The sequence below is a fragment of the Clinocottus analis genome, unplaced genomic scaffold (genome assembly GCF_023055335.1).
Source record: "Clinocottus analis isolate CAN_PGR_092001 unplaced genomic scaffold, fCliAna1.0.p SCAF_27, whole genome shotgun sequence".
NCBI classification, from domain to species: Eukaryota; Metazoa; Chordata; class Actinopteri; order Perciformes; family Cottidae; genus Clinocottus; species Clinocottus analis.
The window spans coordinates 3093806-3115861 of record NW_027176009.1 but is presented as its reverse complement, the minus strand read 5'-3'; positions in this window follow the sequence as shown (position 1 = coordinate 3115861).

Below are 22056 nucleotides of genomic sequence, written 5' to 3'. Positions count from 1 at the left end.
CCTCAGGGTTCAGAAGTTTTAAGACTGAATGGAGACATTATGAAAAACGATCCCAGAACTGAAAAAAAGACGACACCAGAGAGAGAAGGTCGCTTTTCTTTTCTTTTCTTTTTTTTAATCTTGAGAGTCAACTTAACTTCTTCAGATGAGGTGATGAGTGATGGACGCTGACCCGGGAGGCTGACGTGTGTGTCAGGCATGTCAGCAAATGAGCGTGTTAACATGTGTGTTTTCACATGCGCCCACATGTTTAAATTTGGTGAGGAACAGATAAGATAATGGGAAAACAGTTTTCTGAGAACGCAGAAATCTGTTGGTAACCAGTAACTGGTGTTCAAAAAAATACTGTGAATACTTGGAATCATGTTCCTGAAACATCCTTTACATTATGACATATCCTTTGAGCCTAAAATAACCTTCCTTTGTCCCATTTACGTAGTTACATACTGACACACAGCCACCAATATCTATCCAGACAGAAAATGTTTGGGACACACAGACCAATCGGACCCAAAATCCGATGCTAACGCTAGTTGCTGTGGCTAGCCTCCATTCAAGTGCACACCGTTGTGTAACAAATCTAATGAATGTAACAAATGTTACACAAGACAGATAGAAACCGATTCAGCCACTTGCAGAGATGTTTTAAAAGGTTTATGAAAAGTTTTGCAAGCAGCCCACTCTGTCCTGCTGAAGAATATATGTTTTAATGGTTAACAACCGTATTTAAAATATACAATGGCACGAGAACACCAGGCAACATAGTTTAGGATGAGTAAATGATGGACTTTTTTTCCACTTGTGCTCTCTAAGGATTCATTTCAGGTCCATTTAACATTAGCAACTTCAATGTTTCTTTTTACCTTACAAATTTGAAATTATGATAATACTGCATTGAACAGTAAGTAAATAATGCCACATGTCGAGAGACTCGGCATCTTGCTCAAGGATGCCTCAGAAGAGCAGCTGAGAGATAGTGTTTATCACCTTAAAGCTACTCCTAATATGTTGCAGTCAGTGCAAAAGAGGTTTTCACCTCATGTGGTGTGGATAGAGCTCACAAAGTGGAAATACAGCAACAGGCTTTTTTATTGTCCCGTTAAATCCACATGAAGTCAGCAGACAGCAGTGGGCCACATGGAAACACACATCACTGCATTACAGCATATTCAGGAGCGTCAGACTGTTTCACTGAAATACCATTTTTTAAATGTAGGAAATTGACCAGTGTGCATTATAAAATAGCATAATCTGAAAGCGCATTAGAAGATTAAATTAGATAAAATAGGATAAAGTACAATAATATTTGAGCTATAACAAAATATCTTTATATGATTTTATTATAACAATGTACAGATGATCTGCATTTGATCTGCACTGGCCCAGTCGGGTAGTTTGTATGCAGTTCAAGATATTTATTTTGAGAAAAAACACACAGTAGAACAAGATCAACAGCATAGATACGGACTTACTTCCTAAAATGATGACGCCTGTGACATTACTGGCGATGATGAAGATTTTGCTCGCGTCAGAAGCCTTTGCATTTCTCACAGGATCAGTCGGTTACAAAACATACAGAGAAAACACCATGTATGGTCTTGTCAATACCTCATTTCCTCTTACCTCTGACCCCTAACTCCCGCCGTGTGGTCATCCCAACCTTTAACTCACTGAGCTTTTAACCCCACGGATACTCGGGGCCAGCGGGGATATTAGCAGTTCCTATGAGGTCAGAGTTCAAGTTTAGCCATCTTAATGGGAAGCCCTCCTGCAAGCTGCCAGTCACAACCGTGCATGTCTGAGCCAATCAAAATGGCTGCTTTTCCCCAACTGGAACTCAAATTAGTTTCAACCTGAGGTCTGTTTGGAAGCAGCAAGTGGACCGAAGCTGCTCTGGGTGATGATGTAAGGACCGAAGTTGCTGTCGCTATGGAGAGAGGTGCTCATGGGAATGTGTAGGATGTACTAGTGAGTTATTGTTGTAATGAAGACATACCAGACAAAGCACTTAAAGGTTCATATTTGGTTTGCTAGCTCATTTAAAGCTGAAAAATAAACCTGTGTGTCTTTATCCCATTTTTGTGACTTTAATATTCCACCAGTGACTTACACTTAAGCTTCTTATATGGAGAACAATAAACTTCTCATTGGCGCAATATTAAGTCTTTGTGGAAACTCCGAGGGGGTCTTCCTAAAAAGAAGATTAGCCAACATGTGTTCAGCGCCAGCCTGAAGCACGGGATTAAGTTTCAATAAGTGAATCTCAGCCAAATACCTGACACACTCCTGTATGTGAATGTGCTTATCTGCATTTCATAATATAACACATCTATCAACTGGCTTTCAATTATTATCCTCTGTGGAAAACAGATAAGAATACATTCATTTCTTTGTTGATCAAGAAGCCTGCCAAAACGTGACTTAATAAAATTTCTGGGCTAAGTTTTCCCCTCAAGCGCAAACTCCAGCGTTGGACTTCAAGCTAAACTTCATTTAAACATGGCAGAGAGGTAAGCCCAAACCTACTTCACTAAAGGTTTATGAAACGTTTAATGTCAAGGCGGATCCAAACAAACACCGTTTCTTGCACAGAGATCTTAATGAAATGAAATAAGTAACACCATAAGAGAGTTGACCCTCATAGATGTCTGAATGCCTGCAGACGTTAGATTCCTGTTCGACCACTCTGTGAGGTGATGAATGGATAATGAATGAAACGCAGCGATAGTCGATGTGGACGGTTTGATGAAGCGTGTCTATTCAGCGCTGAGCGATCCATCATCTCACAAAATCAAACAACGCTGACTTCAATCCGAACAGCTGCAGGTCTCCAACATCACTGTCTGCCATGTGTGCATGTGTGAGTCTGTGCAGTTGTGGTTTAGTTCAGGCTGAAACGGATGTTTAGCCTTTACTGAGCACCTATTCATGTGCACATGATGTGAGTGTGTGTCTGTGTGTTACACACTGTATCTCATATGGAAGCAATCGAGCCACGAGAACCTGTTTCTCTTTAGAAGAACTATTCCATTTGAGATGATTTATAGCCTCTGATGGATGTCAGATAAGGTTTTTTTTGGGTCTTTTCAAAGTGTCTTTGACAAAAAACAAATGTTCAGAGATTTGTAATAGATTTACATTCTCGAGATGAGATTAAAGTTTTAGAAACGGCTGCTAACTGAGCATAATGCTGCCATTAAATAATTGAGAGCTTTGATTGTCCTCTGTTTTTATTGGATGGAAATTTCAAAGAGCTGAAACACCCCGAAACTCATTTACATTAAAAAAAAAAAAATTTTGCTACTGACCTTAAATGCACCATAGGATACAGTCTGGCTTTACTGTCATTTCTTTTTAAGGAATATGGCTCAAAGTTTAGAATCTAAATGCACAAATTCTCCACTTAAATAATAATTTAAAAAAAAATGTACAAATCACATTTTGATCCCCACCAGGACACAAGGGACTGGTTTCCATATTAACCATCAAATAGGCGTCATGGCCTGCAGCAGCATAATGCATTTCCTAAATTAAACTACTTACACTGGTCTCTGCTCTTTGATACAGGAAAGAAACAGATGAATCATCTCAGGGATAGAGCCGCATTCACCATATACCAACCAAAGATTGGTATCTGTGAGTTTTACATTAGCTGTAAAGCAAACAACTGAGAGCGTTAAAACCCACTCTAAAGTTTAGATTTGTCTATTTTTTCTAGGTCGACGGAGAACTCCACCTCTTCTGGTTGTCGTCTGTTTTGTCTGATTTATGATCCAGATCTGATATTGTCTGCCACAGAGGGCTGTGTTGTGGTGAAGGCCGCTCCCTGCGGTGATGCTTGTGGTCGAGTGTTTATGGTTTTTGGCTCTCGAGTCTTTCTCACTCAACTGCATATTTGATTTGTTTGGTTTGTTACAGTCTGGATACTTTTTTTTTCTCCTCTTCACTGCTGAAAAGCTGGTGTGGAGAGTTTCTGTGGCGTTAAATCAAATTGTATAACTTCTAACATTGTGCTGCTCGTTGTGGTGGCGAGTTGCCGAACCTCAACAGGAAATTAAGCAAATACTTGTGTTTGTTTCCTTAAAGAGTAAAAGCAGTATCCACGTAGTGACAAACCGGATCTGTTTGTTACACAGAACCATCTGAGAAGCCATCATTGGAAACTGTTTGGAAAAGTCAGACACTTTAACTTTGCAGGTTATTGGATGATCCAGGCACTGTGTGAGAATCCATCTGCTGCGCACGGTAGCATGACATTAAGTGCCAAAAAACAGGACCGAGAAGATACTGCTGTAAACAACTGGAGAAGGCTCATGTTAAGGGCACACATGTGGATGAGGTGAGAAGGATCGAGGGAAATAAAGTAAAGAAATATCCAAACCTATCATCGTAAAATAACCTTTGGTATGCTGTTCATTACATTACATTTAGCAGACGCTTTTATGCAAATCCACTTACATTTTTGCTACACCGTCGACACAGCAACTCAAGGACACATCGCCAAGGACAAGCGGAGCCGGGGCTCAAACGACCGATCCTCTGATTGAAAGACGGGCATGGTATCCACTGAGCCACAGTCGCCCGTTCAACTACGCACTTAACTACAGAAGAATAATACAGTCCCCACAGAAACCCAAATTATCCGACTCAGCAAACACTGTTCTGTCTGTTTCTTCTCTGGATTTTTATTGAGACATTATTTGTGCATAAACAAAGATTTCTGCCAAAGTCCTGTTTGGCTGTTGAGATAGAAAATATGCACATTTTGGTCCAACTTTTGCAATTATTTACGCCCCCAAAATAAGATATAATGTGAATTACTGTGCACAAGAATTGTCGATAGCCAGCTGCTGAGCATTTGGGCGGTAATCAAGAGGACAGACTGCAGACAGGGAACCTGCTCCAGACAGTCATTCATCAAAAGGGCAGAGACATCATGACACTGTATTCCAAAGTTGAAGAGGAGGTCTCTGGGTAATGTTGCTCTTACAGGAGGACTGGTATTTGAAAGGAGCAACAAACGAAAACCAAGCAACCTCAAAATGTACTCTTTACTCCAAAACTGTTGTAGCACAACGTGGTAAATGTACCTTGAATCCTGAATAAGAAGGAGATGGAAACCAACTGGCTCTCAGGAGCAACGGTCCTCCACAGCCGGGTCCGCTGGGTCCTCACTCAGAACGCACAAATGTTTATCGAATCAATCAAATTCGTACTTGTGGACCACTGTGATTCGCTGGATTTGATTTCATTACTGCAGTCACGCAGGCTCTTCTGGGTGTGTTCGAATTCACAAGGGTCTCGGGTTGAGGTGGAAGTGTATGTGTTGATGTTAGCGTGCGTTTGCGTTCCAGCAAGATTGTGTGTGTGTGTGTGTGTGCAACCTATTTTCAGTGGAATGAGGTAGGCAGCACAAACTCTGGGCCTCGTTTATTTAGTATAGTTAGCACAGCAGGAAATTTAGCCGAGGCAATAAGAAAAGCCCGGTGGCTTATTTCAATGTCTGAACCAATTTCTCACTTTTGTCTCAGCATTATTTTGATAATGTGTAATCCTGGGACGCAAATTAAAAACAGGCAAAAGGTATGTCACTGCAAATGTATACAGACACAAGCCTCAATCAAGACAATAAGAGGACAGAAGATAAAGAGGGAGACCGAGAGCAGAGAAAATGGACCAAAAGCACCTTTACAGGAATTAAGAGGGGTGTTGATTCCATCAATGCGTCCATTGTCTGACTGCATCAGTATGACTGTTTTGCCATGCTGAAGATTTCCAGGCTGACATTAATGGAAACTAATCCACCTTCACACCCTCACAATCCTGTCCTGCAGGCGGCATGTACAGCCGCCCTGCATCCATCTCAGTGTCTGCGCACCGCCATCCCCTGAGATTAAAGTCAGATTAATGCCAAATGTGTTACGATGGTTGTTTGAGGGCAACTTGTTTTTGGCTCCAAACACCTAAATGGTCGTATAAACCCAGTGAATCCCAGACATGGCTTGTTTTAACCCAAAACAAGATCTTTTTTTACGAAAACTAACCAGGTATTTTTACTGCTTAGCTGCGTTTCACATGTTACAATGTGTTACAACGTGTGTTACGTGTGTTACAATGTGTGTTACAACAATAACCTCACACACCCTCTGCGTCCAGACTATGCAAGAGGATGCCATGGGGTTAAATTATTATAGTTCGAGATCACGTTGGTGAAACTTAATTAGTAAGCGAGTAGAGAACTTATTAGAAAAAACAGATGATGTGAACAGTTGAAATGTCCGTCTTCTGCCACTGCAAGCATCAAAAGTAAAATGAAATATTGTAAAAATATCAACTTTTTTAATAAATGCCAGTCACATCCATTTTGAAATCAGTTGATCCTTAAGCTCAACTGATAGGACTGTCAGACAAAAAGAGAACAAACCATGATGCTTCATTTGGAGCCATCGTCTCATCCTTACGAAAAGGACTTTTCATCCTCTTTTGCAAACTTGCGCTTCAGATTTTCAGGGTCGGGACGGGCACCAGAACCAGCTGCTTGTTAAAGTGTCTCCAACATCTCATCGACTAGCACCAGTCAGTGAGTTGCATTTTAATCAACCCAAGTATTTATTCAGAGGACAGAAAATACCTTTTATGAAAGCTTTGGCTTCGGTAACTGTTTTCTCTGAGGACTATTATATCACTATTACATCTCGACAATAATCACTGCGGCTCAATTTATTAGCAGCACCAAAAAGTTTATGTAAGCTTTAACGTGCCAACTGTTCAGGGAGCTCAGCTGGTTTCCATTTGTGTGTCATCATGGTTTTGTGTTCAAACATAAGCGACTCCAGAACAGGATCAAATCAATACCGTATGACCAAATACCGGGACAGTAAATGGTCGTGTTGCTTCGCTCCAACGACGAGCGCAAGATTTTAAAAGCCTTGTGGGAACTGGGACATTACACTTCCACAACACTTTGGAGATTAATATTGATGTGATTGTTTCTATGGAAATATGTTCCTACAGCGTCCCACCCAGTGGATGTAAACTCCCCAATGAGGACTTGCCAACTGTCCGTCTGATGCCATCCTCAATTACACTGAAAAGTAAGTAATTAATGAACCACTTTATCTATTTTCGTATTAAGGGTTGGACCTTTTGGAGTATCAGATTGAGCTCTAATTGAGTAGGAACAATAAACACTCCCCGGGTTCACAACCTTGGCCGAGGGGGTGGTGAGGTAAAGCTCACACAGCCTCAAGTCTACACGTTGACAAGCTGATCACGACCTTCAGCACGACACTGACAAAATCTTCGGGGTAAGGATTTGGCACTTCTGCGGTCTTCGCTCTCCGAGCGCCCGTTAGGAGAGTCCGTGTTTTCCCAGCGCGAGGGCGCTTTGAGCGCGCCTGAAAGATGTGGTGGGAGTGAGGCTTGAAGGCAGAGGGTCACTTCTGTTTAATGTTCGACCAAACCTGCATGTGTAGGCCTCATTGTATTCAGGAGACTTGTCCAGAATTAATCATGTTTCGTCATCCCTTCCTTCTATCTAGAGCCATTTGTACATCGCTGAGACACATTTTATAGATTCTCTCCTCGTATCCTTTCACAATGTATGTAGTGACACATGGGTTCATGCCCGATCTTTGGTTTTCAAATATGACGTTTGGCCAATCCAGCTATGAACTTGCGATGGAATTTAGTCTATATAACCCCATGTTTGACCTTTTGCTTTTTAAAATAAACCCTCTAAGTGGAGTTAGTCATCATTTGGGTCTGCAGCATCTCTGCACTTGTTGTTTCAGGGAAATGTGAAAGGAGACGGCCGAACCAAACCACCGCAACGGAGGCTGCAAATTTATGATTACATCAACCACAGATATATCTATTTAATGTGCAGAAACCATTTAGTAATGACACAAACCAAGTGGTCTAATGTACTGTCGTATTTTTCCTACTTGAACAATTACAGTCACAACACATTTTTGTAGTAACATTAAGATGCGGTTTAACATTTTGGCAAAGAAACTTGGCTTCAGTCTTTGCCCTCCAACAGCCTCTCCTTTGTGTCTGCACACCCACTTTTAAATTAACAATTATGTGCAGATTGATAACGGGCCAGATGACATGAATAATTCATCTGGCTTTTCCAAGAGGAACTCACACACTTGTGTATATTCGGTTACCCCTGAGTCATAAGTGATGTTATGATCTGATACTGCGGAGAGAGACGGAAAAACCACCAGAACCTGCTGCAGACAGTTTGCTAAAAAAAAGAAAAAGACTCTAGTGCTCGTAAAACATTACCACCTATGTCCACAGGGGCCGCCATAATCAAAACAAGATAAATCATATTTGGAGTAGCTTTAAGTACTGCCCGTAAATACAATTTTAAGGTGCATGCTTTTGTATAGGTTATATATCTACTTCAACTCAAACTGCTCACAGAAATCATTCTGCATGACGAGTATACCGAGTACTGTCGCTCTGATACGACACCTCATTGATAATAGTTCAATACAGTTATTGCCAATGGTATGTTTTTTTAACTGAGATAGTGAACATAGTGAAGGATCGCATGTTACATAATATATAAATAAAATATGAGGAAATCTGTGTTTTTTTCATAATAATGATTATTATTATTAATAATAATAGTAATAATAATTATAGAAAAAATGTGTTTTTATGCTATGGTATAGAAGCAATTATAACACCAGTACTTAGTTTTATATTTCACCGAACATCATCACTGTGAAGAATCAGATTGATGTGAAATTCCCCATGAAGATAAATATGTATCATGCTGCAGTAATTCATCATCAGTGATTGTGATCAGATAAAGAAGGCAGGATGATAACACTGATGTAGAAGAGGGGATTGAAAGGGCTTATCATAAGTGCCTTGGTGAAGCTTTGTGATGATTGGACGTGTTCAGAGCAGTGAAACGCGTATGTTCCTGATGCAGCTGTCACTATTAAAGCTGTAGTCACCTTGTTAACAACCCTTAATGATGACAGGATGAATAATAACTAACTGGATGGATGACGGTGTACGGATGTCACACGACAACTGTTGAAGTGATTTATTTCTTCCACTGAGAAAACTATCCATAAATCAAAAAGGCGATGATAAGACATATTCACTTCTACTAGTTGACAGCGTACTTCATCATCATCAGCAGCCAAATATAATAAAATTCTGCATTGAAACAAATCAACCATCAAGTCTAAAGGGAGTGTTCCCACGTCGGATATTCTATAAGTGGACTTGAACTATGACCGCCACTATAATGGACATAACTGTGGTTTGGCTGATAAAACAGATACCATATCTATTATTTTATTATATTATATATAGCTGAACAAGCATACTTCTCCACCTAATGTCAAAAATCAGAAGCATTCTTGCAAGTTTCAGCTTTTCGCATATGAAGGTTTGATGGTCGCATGTCACCAGTAACGTCCTATTTCTAATATTTAAAACATTTTACCCATCATCCATAAGGAAAATTAAGAAAATGTAAAAATGAATTGTGACATTCAACTCATAGACAGTATACTGTAACACTTAAGATTTATGAATAAAAGAAGATGACCTGATTGTTACAATAAATCATTTTTTTGAAGAATCCAGATGTGGATCACATGAGATACAAGAACAGTTCAACATGTTTTGACTGAAACAAATGGTTATCTGCTCATTTAAATGTTATGGGGCAATGCTACATACTAATATCTGTGCTGGCCAAAACGTGGATGTGGTGCCTCTCTAATTTTGGAGTTGAACTAATTCAATGATCAAATGAGTATAAGCACCGATCCTATCAGCGGGCCCCCCTCAGTGTTTTAGCCGTCAGCAGGACCTCAGCAATGAAGGAGCTCCATCGCAGCAGTGCAGCTGGTGGAGGCCTCGCAAGCGCAGCGCCTTCGGTGTGTTTGATCTCTGGGGACGATAACGCAATACCTCCCTCACCCCTCGCTCTCTACGCCTGGACGAGCGCGCTCGCTGTACCATGAGCCGCAGAGTATGGGATTACACTGTTTGGGTTGGCAGACCGAACTGAAACTGTCCACGTCTTAAAGGGAAGCCTGGCGGACTGCGAGGGAAGAGACGGGCCGCACTAGAGAGGAACTATTTGAAGGGTCCCCCGTTTAGGTTGATTAGAAGCGTAATCACGTTTGGGCTCAGGCACTTCAGTGTTTGATGTTCACAGGGAGGTCTCTCTGTAAATGGGGTCATATACAATCTTTATTTATCAGGGGCTTAGACCAAACTCCTAAAGTAACACACTGGTGGTTTTATTGCAAATTATGAAGACTTAAACTGGGCTAATCTACTGTAACTATTTTTCAATTCATTACATTACATTAAAACACATGTAATGCTTTGTGGACTCAAGTCTCAGATGTCCGAACTTCCTTGAACAGGTCACATATATTACCACATGAACATAAGGATATTATTTTTAATCAATAAATTAGGGTAACAAAAGGCTCGCTGCCATGGATTTTCTATATTTAAAGGTTATAGAAAAAGGAATAAACACATGATAAACATGACTTATAACTTCTGGGTTTACTCGGTCAAAACTATCTTCTGTTAAATATGTCGGTACATGTTTGACCGGCATTGATTTTTGGTTGGCTGGTTTATGAACATACAGCTACACATTCTTCTCATCATTTGGACATTTTAGTCAACATTACAGCATAAAATCTGTTTATACTGCGTCCTTCCTTCATTGATCAATGCCTTTTGGAAAACACAGTGTTGCCAGTTTGATTGCTTGTAGCTAAAAGCCAAAATACTTTGTCTCTCCAGGGATGAAGCCTAAAGAAAAATCCCAAATTCACAAAATTGAATATGAGTGATGAGGTTGGATGTGGTTGGTGCTCCAGCAGCCTCTTTCCCGTGTCCATCCTGTGAAAACCAGAAAGCGGGAGCTGCATTCCTCTAAACATCTCCAGACAAGAGGTCTGTATCTATTTTTGGACACAACTCCTGCGTCCCACACTTGCATGATCCCCCTTGAGCGTCTGGTGACATCTTTTTCCCAGAGAGTTAAGTATACATGTGTCCTGGGTCATCTTTATTTGTTATATAGGCACTCCCAGATCAAGTGTGTGGTTCCCAGAGACAAGGTTTTGGGCAACATGGAGAGAAAACCAACATTGACATAGCAGTTTTTGCCAATGCCAACATAAATCAGAAAGATTCAGCATCTGACATCAAGAATTGGCCAGTTCCCTTACTCCTAGATTAGAAATGTATGGCATATTGAGCCTGTATTATGGCACAATCAAGATTGACTGTTTTACTTAATGATGAGATTCAAGTCTTTAACTGTGGAAAAACATCTTTTATATAACAGCATACATTCTTAAATTAGATTTTCCCGTTAGTTGTAAATAAACATGTCATATTTAATCATTTGGATTTGATTTTCATCAAATGGTTGGTCACTGTGCATCCTTTCCAGAGGATGATGGTGAAAAGTCTCCCAGAGTGCAACGAGGTCTGGTTCTTATAATGTGCGGTTGTTCTACTAACAAATTGTGTCAGATGCAGTAGCTCCATGTTCTCTGCTGCAAAGCATTAAGTGTCAGTGATGTCTTCAATTTATGCAGCATTTGAAACATGTTATGCTTCTTTTATATATATTTTTAAAGAAAGAAAAATTATATGAAAAGACCAGCAAGGAAACCATATTTTCCTACTTTCCCTTTAATAATCATACAGTTTCTGTCTCATTTGTTAATTTCAAGATTTCTGATTCTGCCGATGTAAAACATCGACGGTCAATGGAATATGTATTTTGTGTGACTAAAACCATTGAAAAACTACATTTAAAAACTGGAGTTTATCATGCCAGTCAGCCAACTACGTGATTGGACAATAGAAAAAAAGAAGATCCACAAACTTTTATGTAATCTGGTCATCATTAGCCACACATCTCAATAATCATTGAATGGATTGCCATTTGGTAAAGACATTAATTTGTAAACACTATACATGCTTAACATTAGCGTGTCAGCATTGTCACTGATAAATCTGCATGCTAATGTTAGCATTAAATTCAAAGTGCAGCTTCACAGAGCTACTACAGCAGGCTAGCACAGCTGTAACCTCTAACAGTCTCTTAATACTATTTGAGAGGTCACTCTGAGTTGAATAGGACATATTGTTTTATAGTATACTCCTACAGATATAAAATATGATAAAACGGGCAATGCTTACATTTAGCTTCAAAAACAAGATGAAATGAAGCTCCCTTGAGTGCTGAGAAAGCCATCTGACTGGTTCTATGATGGATCATGTGTTTGGGATCATTTTTGGTGCTGCTGCCAACATCTGTTTTCGGGGCTGGAACAGAGGACGCCATTCTACGTGCACTTAAGAATAGACATGTAGTCCTTCTTTTGATGGAAAGATAACTGACCCATTAAATAAGGCTGACCCGCATAAACAATATGAGACTGACCAAACAGACTGTCCACAGGCTTCCATTACAATATAGGGTTTCAGGTTAATGGTCAGGATACGGTCGACATTTTCTTCTTTGCCTTGTCATTCCTTCATGAATGTCTCTCAGCCATCAATGAGTCAGCAATCATTTTTCCTCGAGCTGTAATGAAATTCTTGGATGATAAATTGTGTCTTTCATCTAAAGAACCAGATGCCAAGTTCCAGTAAGAAAATCCTTGCAGGAAACTATAAAGGGAACTGACATGCAGTTGGCAAGTGCACTGATCCCCTTCAGAGAGGAAAAGAATGTAAAGCTTTTATTTGTATTTATTTAAAAACCAAATAGGGAAGGCCTACTACTACTATTAAAAAAATAAACATCCTTTCAGCTTGAATATACTTCAGTTACAACTTGATTTGTTTGTTCAAAGACAATACACACTTTAATGTGAAATAGTTGATTTATTGAGAGTGTTTACTAACGTTACCATGTCCTCTTTCAGTAGCAGATTTCCTTCTGCGGTGATATCGACGGGATACATAGAAATACGTAGCTTTCAGAAGAGTAAGAAATTGCACCGAGAAGAATAGTGACTGCATTGCGTGGAACACAAAAACAATCACCCCTCTAAACATATGGCTTCAGCTTGCCCACTCACTATTCACACCCAGCCTTTTCTCGACAAGGGAGTGGGAGGAAATTTACTTTTTGTTCCAAAAAACAATCAATCACTTCGACTATTTACTGCAACAATTGGATCATTTACATGTGCAATTGAAAAGCAAAAACTCTTATCAAGAGATTTCCGAGCTGAAGCGGCTGGAAGGAAAGACCACTCTGAAACAGGCGTGCTCGTTATCTGATAAGAGGCAGTTTTGTGGTGGAGGAAATGAGTGTGTGTAAAGGATATCTGGGCAGGAGAGTCTGTAATGACGACGCTACAGTACATTCCTCGCTGACGTTCACAAACCTTTTAATTCCTCTGTGGCATTAAATCTGATTGTAATAGCTTCTTTTGAGCCCTTAGGCCGGACAAGGCTGGAGGTCCTGATCTTGAATCTTTGCACTGCTCTCTACACGGCAACATGGAAACAATTTAGTTTGATTGAATGATCCCATTTACATCTTTTTACAGAGGTTTCTTGAGCCTAAAAATACAATCATCACTGGCAGACATGTACTCCGAATCACTGTCTGCCCTCCTGTTTACAATGGAGAGGAGAGCAAGGAATTCATCCTTCAATTCTTCCTTTTTATTTAAGATACTTTGCCAGGAACCTGACATCTATTTTCTTGAATCAATATCTATTTGTTTGTGTCACTTGTTGCTTTGGGAAATTGTCCAAGTGTCCACGTACTTAAAAGATAGACAATCTGACAATCTAAACAAAGCTACAGTAGAGGTTTTGTCTCAGTCCTGTAGAATCTACCCTTCGTTTCCATCTTTGTCAGTAAGTGGAGACACAATCCGCAGCGGGTCAACGTGTTGGAGCCTGAATGGAGCTTAGGGGGGGGTCAAGTGGCATTGACCTCTGCTGAGTGTTGAAACTTGATGGACCTGTCTGTCTATGTAAACACAGTGTTTTGACTCTGACGTAGTTTGTATTGTGTTTGAGTTGGTGGAGTTTCACTCTCTTCAGTACAATTAAAGTTTGATTTTGGAGCCAGCATTTGGCAGCCGATGAAGGAGCTATATCTCCTGGAAATGGAGGCTTGTTGCTTTTTGGGAATGTGGTGTCAGAGCAATCACACAGTTCAATCCGGAGAGACCAGTCAGACGAAGAAGCGATAACTCTTTATTATGAACAGATGATATGTGATGATAAAGTCTTGACAGAGTCTTTGGTGCTTGGACTCTACAGGAGATGTTTGAAATCACCAACTGAAAGTAGAAGCATGCAGGTTGTGTTGCAACACTGAATCTCAGCTAACTTATTGTAATGCATCCACCATTACAGACTAGTGCTGTTTTGAAAGTATAATGGTGAATTTCTCCTCACTGTCAGACTCAAAAAAGGTGGTCTGAACCACAGTTTGACCTTACGCTTATCCATCTCAGTGACTTGAGCGTGAGGATACTCGTTTGCACTGTTAATGTATAATCTTATGCTTTTCACTCATATTCTTCCATCTAGATGGTACACAAATCATTTCAGCACCTTGACATAACTATCAGAGCTTTAGTCTGAACATATATCGTCATTTGGCTCAATCAACGGGTCCACATTTTATTTAACTTCACTTTTTCTGTCTTAGAGATTCCACAGGTTACTTTAAGGTCAACAGTGAAACTCAGCTAACAACATATTACCTCACAAAGTGCACCAGCCATTTGTCTTTCTTCAGAGTCACGATGAATGGCTCGTTAATCTAGCACTCATGTTATTTGAATTGTTGCTTCATCAAGTGACAGCGATCGTTGTACATTCTCCAGTGCTGCTTTTCCATAAAGGCCTTATCTCATCGGGGAGCCGTTCAAAGATGGGAAACCTGGTTTGACTTGATGGATTGCAGATAGCAGCTGTATTGTCACGTCCAGAGGTTAATACAACAATACTGGAGGTAAATGATCAAGGACCGAGGCTGCCCTTGTGGGGACAAGCTTGATTAATCTGCTCCTGTCAAATGCAATAGATGTGTCCTGTCGAGGAAGAATTTAAGGAAGCATAGCGATAAAAGTGACACAAGGGAAAGTTATGAAAACGTAAAGATCAGAGTCCTTTGTCACACATGCCACACGTCCAGATTCATAAACTCTGACATGAGCACATCCAATGGTTAAATATGTTGCTTTCTTTACTCCTCTTCTCTCCAGAGATCATCTCTCTGTCCTCAGTTTCCCTCACTCCAGTTCTGACGTCCTCTGGCCAGCAGCAGCTTTTGGAGAAGGAGTTTGTTTTGAAGATGCTGTTTAACTAAGACTCCCCAGTCTGCTTTGTCACACATACCAAGATAAATAGATGTCTGATGGACTTTGTTCAGATAACAGAATTAACCCGGGGGGGACCCCGCAGGGTGTACACACACATGCACAAGTGCATGTGTGTGTACATATATATATATATATATATATATATATATATATATATATATATATATATATATATATATATATATATATATGTGTGTGTGTGTGTGTGTGTGTGTGTGTGTGTGTGTGTGTGTGTGCGCGTGTGTGTGCACGCGCGAGTGCAATGCATGACGGCTCTGCAAAGCACCAAACACTACTGAATGAGGCATATTTTAACCCATTCATGACTGACTGATTTTATTTTTAAAACAAACTTGAATAGTAATAGTCAAATAGTGCATCAACACAATCAAAACTGTATCAGATTCCAATGAACCTTTTATTGTTATTAAATCTTTGCACTGGCCTATGATTTAAACACCAAAAAGATACAATTCAGCAACTGACCAAAACCACCGGACAGTTGATCATCAGTCACCTCCTCACCTTTAACCTCCGTCTGTTGAACTGACAGGATATATATATTGTCATGTCGTTTAAGTAAAACGATGTTGCAATCCTTTTTTCCCACCGTGTAGTAGAGAACGGTGGTCTCAGTTCATGGGAATTTTTTTCTTTTTTAGTCTCTTAAATGTGGTCAAATTAGAGTGAGTGGCATTATGTGATGAGGGGTAAAATTGTCACTAAATATACTGAAATAAAATTTGACCTGCTGGTGAGTTACAGTCCAACACAAATATCCTTCAGACTGCATGGTGGATCATTGGGGACAGTCTATCATAACTAGAAACCTGTTTATTGACGTGTGCTGAATATGAACCAAATGGTCATTGGGCTTTTTGGGGGATAAACAGTTATGTCTTTTGAGAAGAAAAATATGACAAACTTTGTGTGTAACAGTTGGCATTCATTATCATGCCGTAGCTGCTATATTAAATGAACTACGCTGTGCAAACACGGTGCATTTAGTTGCATATTTGACCGGCTAGCAATTTAATATACATCTAACTAGAAGCACAACTCAAACAGACATCCAGCATGCTTGCATGGGTCCAGCATGCTTGCATGTGTATTCATCAAAACTACACAGCTGGGCAGTTTCAAAATTTAACATTTTGCACTCATCAAGTTTAAGATTGTTCTTCTCTATATGTCAGTCGAGATGTTGCATTATTCCTCCTCAGCTCCTCTTTCCATAGTTCTCATCAGCTTCACAAACAATAGCTGACCTTTAATTACCCTTCGTGACAAATACTGAAATACATTCACATCGATAATAACTAGTTGAGACAAATGTCCTGTCACGTTGAGACACTTAATTTCCTTCTCGGGGATATCCAGCCTCTTAAAACAATCCCCTGCAGATGGCCAGCCCGGCTTTAAGAAAACCCCAAACACACAATCTGTCAGGAGAAAACGCAGCCAGTGCGTTGCTTTCGGTCCAGCCTGCAGTTCCCACAAATACAGCCTCTAAGGCCCATTTGCCAAACTGTGTCTACTACTGGCAAGCAGAAGATTGGACCTGGACATCCTCAGGGAAGCAGCAGGCTCTTGGTGCCCAGCCAACAGTGCTCGGACCTGGGCTGAAACTGAGCACTGAGGTGCGGGGGATGAAGCATCCGACTTAGTAGCACTGAGTTATTATAGTTTGATTTGGTGATAGTTCATAATTTGAGAGATAGATGTGAAGTGCAGATAGTAGTTTAAGAAGAACGGGCGCTCCCATGGGTCTGTAAAGATATTTCAAAGAGTGAGCTATGCTCCAAGTAAAAGTATCCTCATTTGAGAATCAAGAGGCCAAATTACCACACACAGATTCCCACAAAGTATTTAATTTGAAATAAAGAAACATTGTGTGATTTTTAGAAATATGCGTGTGCGTGTCAAATGAGGAGATATGTTTAAATTGTGTGTGTGTGTGTGTGTGTGTGTGTGCGTGCGTGCGTGGTGTGTGATTGTAGCAGCTTTTTGGAAACATTGCTTAATGTGAAAGAATAAAATAATCAATGTGCTTATTACTAGAACAGAGCCAAAAGAAAAGTTTGGTTTGGTGTTACTTCATCATTTTAACAGGAGTATCAGCCTTTCTTATTACAGGCATTTACATTACAGTCATTTAATCTAATGAGAAAGGTGAACACAGGTGTTTTCACTTAGCTGCCTAATTACACCTCTTCCAGCTGACATCGTTATCATCCTGTTGGAGCATTGAATGTGCTGGCCTGATAATTCCAGCAAAGATCTAAATAGCCAAAAGATCTAAATACGTCTTTGTGGCTGTGTCTTCACATTAATATCGTTACAAGATATAAAACAACATGTGAACCAGCTAAAACATGCTGTACAATAGAAGGAAGCATCCTATTCATATAACATAATATGACAACAGGTATTTTCTCACACTTAAAGAGTTACCATCTTCTGCCATCCGGGCTCGGGAACAAAAAATCCCAAAATGTAAATGGGGATTTAGAGAGACCATTAAATGATATTGTCACATATTAGGAGATCATGCATGACCTATTCTGTTGTTCTATGATACAAGCTTGTTTTTATAAAACATGTAAATATGGAATGGAGAGCAAATCCATGCAGTAAATTGTCAGGGAAAATGAAAACCATTAATGACATTAAAAAGCCCCCCACACACAGACACACACACACAGTTATCTGTTTCTCTCAGGTGTTTGTGTGTGTCAGTGTTCCTCATTTCCCCGCTCACTGCTGTTTTGTAACACACCATTTGTAAATAAACTGAATGTGATTTGGCTCAGAGCTCATTTCCTGTGGAGTACAGTATGGGGGTCAAGGGTCAGACAGGGTCAGGGAAGTAGCGCATTAGCATGTTTCATGGTCGGTGCACCTTGTACGAGCCTCTTTTTGATACAACTTGGTAAACGTTCACAGCCACTTGGGGCCTCCATGAGTTTGATTCTAATTGGACCGAGCAGCGATGACAGCAGGAATCATTAAATCACGTCTATAAAGAAAACACAGAATGTGACATTTCACGTCTGTCTCTGACACCGTAAGCCCAACGATTAATTCTTTATGTGTTATTAACTTCATGCTGCCAAGACAGCGGATCATTCCAACATTCGCCATAACGGGTAATTTTCTTTGAAATTCGGCATTTTTCACAGTACTAGAAAAAGCGATCGATATTCAAGTGTTTTGTTTGTTTGTTTCAGCAATCTTTAAGAGATGAGCTTCAGTCTTGACCGTTAGACTTGAGCAGCCGACTGTTATTACACTTATATATGCTTTAATTGTCTTGTTTGTTTTTGACATATTTGGCAAGACCCCCTAAAGCTGTACTCATACTGGATTACCCTGATGTAACAACTGTAAATTTAATGAAAAAATGAAATGAATACCCAGGATTCCACTGTGTAATGTGTAAAGTGTAATGTCCCCTTTAAATTGATTCCTATAATTTACATTTTGCACATAATCTGATTAGTTTAAAGTGCCTTGTGGCTATCTGAATGCACCCATGAGTGGGTTAATACTGTACATCTACAATTTTAATGATCAAATGTGAGAAAACATACTTCAGGAAACATTGTTTAAATTATGTGAGTTGGGTATTCATGATTCATACATTACTTGTATTTTTACTTTCTCACAGCAATAGGGCTGCAATTTACAATTATTTTCATTCAGTTTTCTCTATTTCTAGATTAGGTCTTTGAAATCTCTGAAAATGATATTTTTTTGTTCTGTCTGACCAACAGCCAACACCCAAAGATTTTCATCTTACAATGATATAAGGCACAGAAAAGCGGAACATGATATAATCCCAATCACAGTAATTTCCATTTCCTTCTCCTTATGTGCATACAATTTACGATATGAAGACATTCCACAAGTTCACTCTTTGAATCATCTGAACTATACAAGATATCATCATGGTGTACAAAAAAGTGCAAACTTAACGTTATTAGTTCTTATAGTAATAATCTTGCATTTTCTTTTCCATGTATTTCTTTCTCATAACCTCTGTTGTATATAATAAACCTCTATCAGTCGCGAGTCAGAAGTCACTCCAACTCTGCAGCAAGATCCCGATACAAGACCTAATCAAAATGAAAGAGGAAAACATGCAAACATACTCAGCCTTTGTGTACTAAAACGTACCTCCACAAGTTTAACTGACAAGTGCAATAAATCAAGGCAGGACCTTCCCGCTGAACCACGTCAGAACAAATGGATCACGCCAGAATGCTAATTCCCCACCAGCCTCTGTATAAACACGGAGAGGGGGGAGGCGGAGGAGCGGAGGCTGAGGAGGGGTGAGGCACGGCGATGAGGGATGCTCAGGAATTCACTGGCCAGTCAGAGAGAGAGTGGGGAGGGTTTGGGGAAGATTATAGGAGAGATGATTGAGTTGACTTCATTTTATGACTCCAAGAAATGAAATAAAGGATTCTATTAAAAAGCCCCTCGGCATAAATCTGTACCCTCGGTGGATCTACGAAATGAAATGTGGTCATATGGTCCACAAGGCCTTGTGCTGCTGAAAACAGAAAATAACACAGAATCAGAAGCATGAGAAGAAAAGGGGGAAGTGGGTGAGGTAACGAGTGAAGGAAATAAAGACTTATCATGAGGGTTTTGGGTCGAAGCCAGCGTGTTTAATACCCGTGAGTCATTGAGCAAGACATGATATCTCATCTGCTTAGTCGCTGTGAGCTGCCGGGGATGAAAATGTAAAGCACAAAATGCTAACACTGCCTGATAAGAACAATTATGGGAGAGACTTAGGAAGAGGAATGAGGTCGTATAGTAACAGCCGTGGTGGTGATAAGTGAGGTGCTGCTTGTGGATAAGCTGTGAAAGTAAGAGTGAGCATTAACACTGACATTAAATATTACATTCAGTGTTTCCTGAAGCTGATATTCTCACAGATACACTTCGTAATGAACCTGGCAGCACATTAAGAAGGCTCATGTAATATAAACAGCATAAATACTCATTATCAGCAGTCCGGTGTGGTTGTGTAGTTGTGTACGAGCGCATAGTGTGTCTTACTCAAAGGAAATTAAGCTTCAGTAATATTTTCTGAGTTGGTGGTGAGCTGATGTGCCGGTCAGTGTTGCTAAACTGTTTATTTTGGAGGACTTATATGTAACCAGGTTTTAGGATTTACTGTAGTTTCCCATTTTGTATATCAAGTTCTAACATATCTTGTTTTATATGATCTGTTATCGCATTTACATTGCTGACATTTTTTTTATCAACCACATCACTGTTTTATTTAACTTCTTTAGTGATCCTTATTTATTATTGTCACACATGCAATATATCTGTTTTATATATGTTTAATGATCTATGTGGCTCTGCTGTTTGTGAAATTGGACCAAAAACCCCAAAAAGATTGTTTAAAAAATATATAATAAAAAAATTCAGGACACTAAATGAAGTCATGAGTTCAAACTAAACTATTTTAATCAGAAAACCACTCAATGAGGAGCACAAAGCAAAACCAGATGGTTAATCTCTTTTTGTTGATGGAGCATTGTCAGTTTATAACTAAAGGTTTTCCAAAACAAATTCTGAGTCCAACCACACACAAGCAGTTTGTTCTCAGGATTATTGTAATTTATGAGCAAAATATAACATGTTTATCTCTCCTTGATCCAGTTTCTATCACCTGGTAGGATGCATGTTTAAAATGAACGTTTTACATTTATATCTCAATGTGTCAAACCATAAACATCTCAATGTATGTCAAGTCTATAATAATACTACAATGATGATTAAAAGTACACATCTTTAATGAAAAGCCATAGGTTCAAATTATAGTAAAAACAAAGTGAACGTTTTTACCCCAGCAACTGATCCCCATCGTGATAAATTTAGTAATTTCCTCCACAGTGTTAATATGTTAGTTTTGAGTTGGAATATTCTCAGTCTAATTCCCATGACAGCTGCCACAGACAGAGTTGGTTTATGCATACTGGTCTGCTCAAATAAACCATACCAACTTAATGCCACCCACACACCCCTTAAAGCCAAACAGCTTCTCTTTGCAGAGAGCCAGGATGGATGTGCAAATTAAACAGACCTGAAAGAAGTTTAGGAGGCTAAGAAACACATATATCAGATTTTATCACACTTCATTACAAATCAGTCAGTCTCTCTCTCTCTCTGTCTTTCAAGCTGCCGTCTGAGAAAAACCGCAGAGCTGTTGTTTAGCGACCTGCAGATACTCAGGCAAGCTCTGACATCTAGTGGAGGACGGTTCAATGTGAACCACACAAGCAAAAAGGTGGTGGTTTCCAGTTTCTACTAATATTCAGGCTGATATTGTGACTAGTGTCCAGTTCCAGTCCCATCACGGCTATGGTATGAGTGAGAGCTGGTTCATATCACTGTTTATCTCATATTAAAAGTAAGTTACAAATCATGTTCTGCTCTTATCTTTAGCCTAAAGCAGACATTAGGTTTCAGCGTGTACAGACTCCATCCTACGAGCAGGTTGACACAAAGGTCCCTCAAAATGTCTCTCCAAGTTCACTTCACCGAGCAGCTTGTCCAACAGGGAAACAAAACGCGGCTTTAATTAGATGCTTAACTAATTGCATAATATCTACAGTGATGCTGCAGGGTGAAGTGAAGCATA